This window comes from Gekko japonicus, unplaced genomic scaffold, assembly GCF_001447785.1.
Source record: "Gekko japonicus isolate JY-2015 unplaced genomic scaffold, Gekko_japonicus_V1.1 scaffold3340, whole genome shotgun sequence".
Lineage (NCBI taxonomy): Eukaryota > Metazoa > Chordata > Lepidosauria > Squamata > Gekkonidae > Gekko > Gekko japonicus.
Window position 1 is genome coordinate 39,334 of NW_015173782.1, and position 10,357 is coordinate 49,690.

Below are 10,357 nucleotides of genomic sequence, written 5' to 3' on the forward strand. Positions count from 1 at the left end.
GGCTAATAGCCACTGATGGACCTCTGCTCCATATGCTTATCTAATTCCCTTTTGAAGCCGTCCATGCTTGTAGCTGCCACCACTTCCTGTGGCAGTGAATTCCAAGTGTTAATCACTCTTTGGGTGAAGAAGTACTTCCTTTTATCCGTTCTAACCCGACCGCTCAGCAATTTCATGGAGTGCCCACGAGTTCACCCGTGCAACAGAGGGCCAAGGCAGCAGGAGGCAAGAAGCCTGGGCGAGCTGGGCTCCTCCATGCCTGGCAGAAGATGAGGTGCAGAGGCGAGAGGTGGGCAAGCAGAAGAGGCACTCAGCCAGCCGCAGAAGCTGCGTGCAAAGAAACTCCCGCCGCCCCAGGCTTCAGGTTGGTGGTCTCCCATCTAAATAGTAAGGAGGCTGGCCCTGCTTAGCTTTCAAGATCTGACAAAATAAGGCTAGCCCGGACCATTTAAGTCAGGGCAGAAAACTAGGTTTTTTAAAAAAAAATCTAGAGCCAAGAGTGTGCCGTCCTGTACACACTTAGCATTTATAGAATGCTTCTAGCATTCCAAAGGACTTTGCTCACTATGGTCTGTACGGCAACTCTGTAAAGTAGGCCAGTATTAGCCCTGCATTGCAGATTAGGCTGAGAGAAAGTGGCTTGCCTGCCCCCATCTCATGTAGAAATCTGAACTGGAGGGACTCCCTGAGCCACCAAATCTGAGTCAGTATGTCTGAGCTATTCAGTGATAACTTTTCAGCCCAAGCTTGAAGGAAGAACATGGTTTACAGTGAAGAACTGGAGAAAAGGCACCTTTATATCAAGTTTTGTGATTGGAAGAAAAGTGGTTTATAAATATATTAAATACACGAGGAACAGAGGAAATTGACTTAATGGGTTGTGTTTCCTTTGGTTGTTCAGATTATAAGCAAAGGGAGTGTGACGTTCAAGGAAGATGCAATGCACTCAAAAACTAATTGGATTGTGGTGACTATATACACAAAACTTTTTGTACTGTGGATGTTAATAGAACCAGTGTGGCTACCGGTGCCTAAAACCAGGAGGATCCAAATTACCGCAAAAATAATCCAGGGGTTCCTTAAAAACAAAGCATTACCATGAGCTTTTATTAAGTAACAGCCCACTCTAAGATGTCCCGCTACAATTTCCCATCACCTAACAAAGTGGGCTGTTACTCTCAAAAAGCTCTTATTGGAATAAATGTTGCATCTTTAAGATGCCACTTCACCCCCCCCCCCCCCCTTCTTGCTAGGACAAACTCACAGCTACCCTTTGTAATCAAATCACCATTTACTTCAAAACATACTGGGCCTTGGGGGCCAATCAGATGCTTCTGTCTAACCAATCACACAGGGATGTTAAGAAGAAAACAAGAGGGCAGACTTGTGTAGACTCATCTGAGCTTCTTAGAAAACACAATTATTGCTTAGCAGATGTATATAGAATTAACGGCCATACTACTCAATCTTTGCTGGTTGTGTATTTTTTTAGAGCAGATTAACAGAAGCAAACATGAAGGTGAGGAAGCTAGCCAGCATCAATATGGCTTTTCTGAAGCAGCCAGTTCAAGCGTGCAAGTAATCTGATAGAAGCTTCAAGCACAGAAGGCAGAAAAAAAGCTTTTCACCCACTGTACTGGTTGTTTAAGGAGCTGCGGTGGCTCAAGTGGTTAAGACGCTGAACTGCAGGCTGTGGAATGTCAGTAGTTCAGCAGTTCGAGTGTGCCGCATGACAGAGTGAGCTCCCGTCTCTAGTTCCAGCTCCTGCCAACCTAGCAGTTCAAAAGCAAGAAATTGCAAGTAGATAAATAGGTTCCACTTTTGTGGGAAGGTAACAGCGTTCCGTGCGTCTTGGTGTCTAGTCATGCCGGCCACATGACCACAGAAACGTCTTCAGACAGCGCTGGCTCTTCGGCTTTGAAACAGAAATGAGCACCGCAACCCAAGTCCAATTCGACTGGCTTTCGAGCAAGGGAACCTTTACCTTTTTATTGGTTGTTTAGTCATGGGTGAGAAACCATAACCTACTCATTGGCTGCTTCAAGAGTTTTCCCATGTGCAGTCATTGGATAGTTGAGGGAGGGGGGCCACTTGTGATTGTTGGGACACTATCTGATATGGTAGATTGACTGTTAGGTTTTTAATTGTAACATTTGGCTTTAAGACTAAAAGGTTGACTTTATTGTATATATAACTGTTGGATTCCACCCTGAGCCCTGCTTGTAAAGTAGGGTAAGGAGTGGGATATAAGTTGAATAAATAAATATTACTAGACTGTGAACAATGCTCCCTCTAAGCTGTGGAGTCTTGTGAGCAAAAATTCTACTTTGTGAGCTACTGGCTTTAAAGCTGTGAGAGAATGATTTGGCTGCTGCATAAATTAGTTTGTTTTGGAGCCATCTTTCCTGAGCTACGATAAAAATATGTGAGCCGGAGACTAAACAACTCTGAGCTAGCTCACACTAACTCAGCTTAGAGGGAACAGTGCTTGTGAACAGCCTACAACCACCTGGTTTGCCACTGAGACATAAGACACAGACCATTAAAGTTTAGCATCCCATGTTTAAACAGGACTCAGTTCACACAGCAAGGAAGCCTTTTTCCTCTTCCACTCAGGAAAACACACATTGTTGTCCCTCCTTCCGTTTTACCGTCACAAACCCATGAGGCAGGTTAAATTGAGGAAGAAAGTGTTACTGGCCCCAAGTCACCCAGCAAGCCTCACAGCTGACTGGGAATCTGAACCCATGGGGAACTTTTAAGAACAGAGAACAGGCACCCTAACCCACATTGGCTAACGCAACAGCACAGCCAACCCCCCCCCCCCCAAAAAATATGGCCGTCTGGAAGGCTGGGGCACCAGTCTCAAAACATTAGGAAGCCAAGCATCCTCCCATCATGGAAGCAGTTGTGACACATGTAAACTTCCAGATATGAAGGTGATGTCTCCTGATCACTTCTGAAACACCTCTTGCTCCAGTTAGGCGGAGGAAAGCCAGTATGCTGCTTTGCTTTCAGGAAGAAAGTAGGCCCAACCCCTCAGTTTCACTTCAGCACCCAATCTTGTTGCCAGCAAGAGTGAGATTTTCACCGTCAGCGATGCATTTTAATAATTTAACAGAATGGAATAAGATATCAGACACCCATTCCCCTTATTCCAAGCTTTCCCTGTGAATATTGTTTGTTTCATAAGGTGGATAAAATTACTCTTAAAACAGGAAAATTAAGAGCACTCAGCCCCAGAAAGGGTCCCATAAGGATTGTAGGAACAAAAACCAGTCACCTTGCCAGACAGCTGGCACCCAAGGATCCAATTCACAGATCCTATATGAGCACCAATGTTCCCTCTTAGCTGAGTGTGAACTAGCTCACAGTTTTTTAGCCTCCAGCTCACACGTTTTTGTCTTAGCTCAGGAAGGAGGGCTCCAGAGCAAACTAATTTATGCAGCAGCCAAATCACTCGCTCACAACTTTAATGCCAGTAGCTCGCATAGTAGAATTTTTGCTCACAGGACTCCACAGCTTAGAGGGAACATTGATGAGCACAGGTTTTTAATGTATACTCAAAAGTCTTGTGGAAGAAAGCAAGAGAAACACTGCAGACAGGAAAACGGTGAAAGTCCTTTAATTCCACATAGTCATCAAATCAGTTGCAAAACATGTACATAGCATTCCGGAAGCTTCTTGGTAGACAGCCTCAACTCCTGAGGAGCCTCTGAAATCCTAGGGTAAAACAAGCATGTATTAATTTGACAAGTTTGCCATTATACACAATATACAACTGAGTACACAAGCAAAATACAAATGTTAAGAGTATATTCTTATTCTGCAATATGTACGGAGGTGAAAATCATTAATACTTTACTGTGATCAATTTTGAAAGACGAGAAGGCTTGCAGTGCAAATTTACAGCCAGAGGATGCAGGCTACTATCCTGGATGGCTTAAAAGCAAATCAGATTCACGGAGAACTCACAAAGATGGTTAAAGAGAACTTCCAGTCCAGAGGCAGTTAATCTTTGAATACCAGCACCAAGAGGCAACTTCAGGGGAAGGACTCTGCTGCCTTTAGTTTAATTCATGTTAACACATCCAGTAAACACTGTTAGCCAAGGGGAAAAAAATAACTGCTCTGTTCTATTATTCTTCTCCTGTTCCCTGGAAAACTGCAATGCAAAATTAAACCCTATAAAATAATCTGAGCATGTTCATCCCTCCCAAGCAGTCACCCTTCATACAGAGCGATGGGTGCCATTGTTCAACACACAGCAACTATTAGGGACCAAACTTGCCAAAAGACTTTACCCCTTTGAGAACCTCCCTCATCCACTGCCTTGTCTCAGCCCCATATCCGCAGGATTCATCCAGCAGTCACCATAAGAAACATGAGTCATCATAGACCAGGCATAGGAGATATTCCGTTTGAACACCAACCAGGTGTTTTCAACACAGATAGAGCAGCTGTTGACATGCTGCTTAATACAGGTTAATGCAGATTGCTAACAAGATATTGCTGGCAGCTTTGACTTACTTTGCTGAAGTGGCCAGCAGAGACATACAGTCCAATTCAGGGAAACGGGGCTCTTTGCTAGAAAGGAGAACAGAAGCTTGTCACCAAACAACCATTCAATGAATCTTTCTGCCCAATGAGGATCCCAAAACAGTCCACAACCTCCTTCTGCCCCTCCCTCCCTTCATCCTCCCGACAACCCTAAGAAGTAGGTGAGGCTGAGTGTTAACTGGATCGAAGTCATGGCACAACAGGGATTTGAACCTGATTCTTCCCAGACTGTAGTCTGTTACTTTACTGTACCACATTAGCTCTTAACTGTTTTAAGCTTGGGAAACACTACTGTAATCTTTTATACATTTGTGTTTATGAAACAGCCTGTGGTAACAAGCAAGAACGGCAAGATGAATAGCAAAATAGTGACAAGAAAATGGAATCTGGGAATTCGGAAAAGCATGGACTGCTGTAAACACGAAGACCAGGCAGGAAACACTACAGCGTGATAATCTGGTCCCCGTTTAAGCAATCGGTTCACTGCTTAAGCAACCAATCCCCAGAAAGCCAAAGCACTGATCCTAAGTTTTGTTTCTGTGATGGAAGTAGTTCTCTGCAGCAGAACATGCTCTGCCTGTGTAGCACAGCAGAGAAGTGTTTCCACCACCAATGCAAAGAAGGGCGCAAAGGAAAGGAAGGTTTTAGGATCCAAGTCCAGATCTTTATTCACAAGTGGCCAAAGCGCATGTCATTCTCTCCAATGGGAACCCAAGTGTGCAACTGGGCCCTAAACGCAGTGATGAGGGGCACCAATATGGACTGGAACTGCAGTGTGTTTGTGTGTGTGTGTGATTCTTACTTGCCATTTTGCAAATCAGAATTCACTTTCTCACAGCAGATTTTAAGCCCCAGCAGGTAAGAAGGTACAATGTTGTTGCTTTCTAAGGCCAAAAGCCATATTTGTTTGGTTCTAGCTTCCACACTACACCATACATGTTCCTTCAAGAGAACACTGCTGATTTTCTTTTTTTCAAGGCAAAGAACCTAGAAGATGTTTCAACAGTGTCTCATGTGACCCTTTTCCCTAGTAGCAAGACTAATGGGAGCCAGGAATGCCAATTGACTTGCACCGGCTCCATTGAAATATATTACCGCTCAAGAAGAGTTGCAAAGAAAACGCGGAATGGATCTTCCATTAAGGTCTCTGGTCACAAATACACTGCTCTGGGACTGGAATGAGAGTCCCCAGAGTGGAATGACAGCCCCTGGGGGTAGCAGGAGAGTTCTGGGACTGGAAGGACTGGTCCCAGAGTTGAATGACAGCTCCTGGGGGTAGCAGGAGAGTTCTGGGAGTGGAATGACCTGTCATTTCAGTCCCAGGACACATCCCCTACCCCCCTGGGCTGTCATCCCACTCTCGAGCCTGTCATACTCAATGAAATTAATGAGCAGTAAGCTTAGAACACATAAAAAGTACTTCTTCACCCAAAGAGTAATCAACGCATGGAATTCACTGCTGCAAGAAGTGGTGGCGGCTACAGGCACAGACAGCTTCAAGAAGGGATTGGATAAACATATGGAGCAGAGGTCCATTAGTGGCTATTAGCCACAAGGTATAGTTGGAACACTATGTCTAGGGCAGTATTCTTGGTGCTTGGGAGGCAACAGTGAGAGGGCTTCTGGAGTTCTGGCCCCACTGGTGGGCCTCCTGATGACACCAGGGTTTTGGTCACTGTGTCACAGTGTTGGACCGGATGGGCCATTGGCCTGATCCAACAGGGCTTCTCTTATGTTCTTAAACTTTGCTCAGTAGATCAATGGTATTTCCTACCCTCAGCTGTTTTTCAGGGATTCCCTTATCTACTCAGGAGTTGTGCAAGCAGCCAATTGCATATAGCCCAAAGCCTGTGCAGGCCTAAGGTGTGGATACATCCAATGTCAACTAGGACAGGGGGCCATAGCAAGATCTATTAGGAGCCAATGTGGTGGAGTTGTTAGTGTGCTGGATGTGGACCTGGGCTGAAATCCCCACAACTGTCATGAAGCTCACTTTGGTCACTTACTGTCTCTCAGTCTAACCTATCTCACAGCACAGTTGTGAAGAAGACATAGGGAGAACTATGCATGGGGTGGGGGAGAGCTGCAAGGAAAGGAAAGGTGGGATACCTAAGGAGTACAGCCAGAACACTTAGCATTTAGTTCCTCCAAAGGTTAGGATATCCCATACGAATGCTGGAGACATTTTATTTTAAGTTATTTATAGCCCTCCTTTCCTACTGGGACTCAAGGCTGATTACCAGGGGTCATTTAGTAGAAAAAGAGCTGCAGGAGCTCATTAGCATAACTCATTTGCATATGCCACACACCCCTGACATCACTGGAAGTGGCAGAACTCCAACTAGTTTGAATAGAGTAGGATTAGTGTTAGATTTAGAAGCTTTTAACATTCAAATGCTGCAGCAGCTCTACATGTATGCAGGTCAACTGTAAACAAGCAAGAGATGCATTTAAGATCATTTAAACAGACTTAAACACATATCTCACTGGTACAATATATCTGAATTATCTAATTGCAACGTCTCCATAAAATATGCCCAAATCAAGCATTTCTGAGCCCAACATGACAACTGACAAAGGGTGCTTAAAGTTGTACTGTTCTCCCCACCCCCATTAAATCACAACCTCTTAAAGCAATTAAGCCCTTTAGCTTACCAGACCTCTTTCTACAGCCACAAAAGGCCATAACTAACCCCCTAAATGGTTGCAGGGCCGGTGCCAGGTTTTTTTGCACACTAGGTGAGGCTACCTTCTGCCCCCCCTGGCCCCCACCAATTTTCAAGCATAAATACATTTTAGGAAGAATGAAAAACACAAATGCCAAATAGCTTATTTTTAAAAACTCAAACAGAATAGGATATTTAGTTCCCTATGGTTCACTCTAATTATATGTTCAGCGTAATTGTGTGGTTAGAGAACAGGCCATGAATAAAAATAATTTACTCAAGAGTTGCCAACGACCTGGAGAAAAGAAAACGTCTTGTCCCCTTAACAGAGGCTCAATGGGGGTGTTATTTACTAGGTGATATTGTTCACCTCCATGCAATGAAAAGCTTCACCTGCCCATGTTGACATAATAAGCCTTTATTAAAGGAAGAGGACATTATGTCCTCCTGGGTAGCTGGCAACCCAAATTTTTCACAGAACTATCACAAACAGGCAATGGGAAAAATAAGAAGTGGCATGAAGGGGGGAAAGCGCCCAAATGTAAGTAGCTGCATTTTCACTGGCTTTTAAAATGCACGATGGTGCCCATGAACCTGGGATATAAAGCATGGTCTGAGGGGTGGCAGCCACAACAGCTGCAGAATGGAACTGCCACCAGAAGCTCCCCCTGTGCACATTCTACTACTCTGCAGCTCCCATTCATTTCAATGGAGCATGCTCAAATTCCCAGTGGATTTTCAAAAAATATTTTTGACAAAGGCTATTTTCTGGTTTCTTTGGATTCCAGGATTGATTTAGCAGTGACATTCCAATGACAAAAGCATGTTTCAAAGGCCAACCCACGTGTGATGTGGGAGAGCCAGTACTGGATCTGTCGATGTTTCCTTTTTAAATATCACAGACTGACATTTCTGAAACCTTCCAGACTCTGCATAGCCATCCTTTAATGGGCAGTGAAACTGGAAAGCACCATTTGGAAGTTTATTTATTTAATTTTTTTGCTGCTGCTGTGACATCTGATGTTTATTATATTTACAGTTGTCCACAAAGCTCAATCACAGGTACACAAGGTTTTCTAGTGAATGGCCAGTGATTTGGGGGGGGGGGGGGTTGAGGGGAAGGGGAATGGAAGTTTTTTTAAGAGTTCGAGGCGAGCCTGCCCCTGAGCCCGAGGGCGTCCCGCCCACTCCCTCAGCACCCCTGGCGCTCCCCCTGCTTTAGGGAACACCTGACTGCGCTTTGTGGCATTCTAGAGCAGGCGGGCCACAAGAGCGTGGTGGCAAAGAGCTTTCAGCGAGGGAGGGGCACGGGAGCGCGACTCTAGAGAGAGTGGCGGGGCTCACCACCACTTGTGCTGGCTCCTGGGCTGCCGGATCACTGTTCCGACCCCAGATGACCCCTGCGGATTACACAGATTATGGAGATACACCTCCCATCCTATTCTTACCAAACTCAGGATTCTTACTGCTGCTTCGCCATTGACGTTTTCATTTCACTCTTCCCCAAGGTTTTCACAATGACATACCCGGATCTTTTATCTGCACAGCCACTCTGAGTTAGACTGGGGATGTTAGTGGCCAAAGGTCACCCAGGGAGCTTCTATGGCAGGACTTCAAACCCGCATTTCCATAGTCCTAGCCTGACACTTTAACCGCTGCAACATACTGGCTCTTACCTATGTGGCTCAGCTGTAGCGCTGTTCAGAATCTGCTGCACTTCACTGCAGTTTGGGAAATAGTAGAGCAAAGAACATCCACGCAAACAGGAGGTATACCATGAGCTGGCACATTAACATCCATTTCCCCTCCACATCTTACTGGTGCCAGTGATAGGTCTCCTGAAACCATAAAGGAGACCGTTATCAGTAATGCTGATCCATCAAGGTCCAGGAAAGCTGTTTCAAGCCAGCCTCATTCTATGTGGGATTGTCCCCACAGAGAGGGCAAGACCAGCTTGCATTTTAGTTTCCCTCCTTTTTGACCATAAGACCGGTATTCAGATCTGATGGGAAAGGGATCAGGAGGAGTCAGAAATTGCCCACCTTCGTATTCCAGATCTCTTCATCTTAGAAAGTAGCAAATCCCACAAAAACAAAAAAACCATCCCCAAACAAAACAGCCGATCTAAACTGTACCTTGCAAAACAGCTTGCAGGGAACCTTCTCTGCTGCAAAAGGACACCTGTATTCCATTTGCTTCAGCTGTAGAATGGTTTCATATGAGACCTGATTTTCAAAATACATAAACAACATTCAAACTTTTGCAGAAAGACATGCAGTAATCTCTAATGAAACCACTCAGGCTTCTTAAGGACATCAAGTAAGGTCCAGTTTTGTCTTGCACATTTGCTGATATCAGTCTTACAAAGCCAAGTTTCAAGCCCCCATGATTTCCAAGGGGAAAAATCACTGAGAGGTATGCTACCTTCTATAAGACAGCGCCATTCTGCAGTTTCCTCAAGAGATAACCTATGATAACTTCCACAAGCACATGCAGATAGGTCAAAAAAGGTCTACAACGGAATAAATTCCTTCCAGACTACAGCAGTATAGGAGAGTCGAGTGACATCCCCAGATAACCAAGTCTGAAGAGTCAAAGTCCCTCCACCATGTTCTTGCATGTTGTTGGAGATCAAGTGGCTATTTACTAAGCCACAGCTCTTGGTTAACATGCATTCCACTGGTTTGAGAGATGGCAAGTGAAAACATCAGTGTTCCCGTCAAGAAGAAGAGATTGGATTTATACCCCATCCATCACTCGGAGTCTCAGAGCGGCTTACAAACTCTTTTCCCTTCCCCTCCCCACAACAGACACCCTGTGAGGTGGGTTGAAGAATCTCTCTTACCTGTGCTCTGAACAGGCTGTGGTAAGAAGGCAGCTTCTGTCAGATTATCTTTTCACCTGTTGGGTGAGATGGAAGGGAATGCTATTACATAACAGTAACTCCCATGGCTTCCATTAGACCAGGGCTCCAATCTTTTCCACAAAGGCACTTTGGGAAGTTCTAAGGTAAGCATCCTATAATGGAGAAAATTAGAGCTTTCTGCAGACACGGAGGTGATGCCTCCTCGTCTCGTCAGAAGCACTGCATGCTCCAAGGAGTTGGAGGAAAGCCAGAACTGACTTCTTGC

General features: G+C 45.0%; 1 long non-coding RNA gene across 1 annotated transcript in view; it reads right to left on the bottom strand.

The window, feature by feature from the left end:
* Positions 1-3,617: 3,617 nt before the first annotated feature.
* LOC107120770 overlaps positions 3,618-10,357 on the bottom strand; it is a 9,049-nt gene continuing 2,309 nt past the window's right edge. The window contains exons 3-7 of the long non-coding RNA XR_001482835.1: positions 10,072-10,127; positions 9,362-9,451; positions 8,903-9,064; positions 4,531-4,587; positions 3,618-3,723 (exon numbers count right to left, since the gene is read on the bottom strand). This is a non-coding gene — a long non-coding RNA (uncharacterized LOC107120770). The remainder of the gene's footprint in view (positions 3,724-4,530; positions 4,588-8,902; positions 9,065-9,361; positions 9,452-10,071; positions 10,128-10,357) is intronic.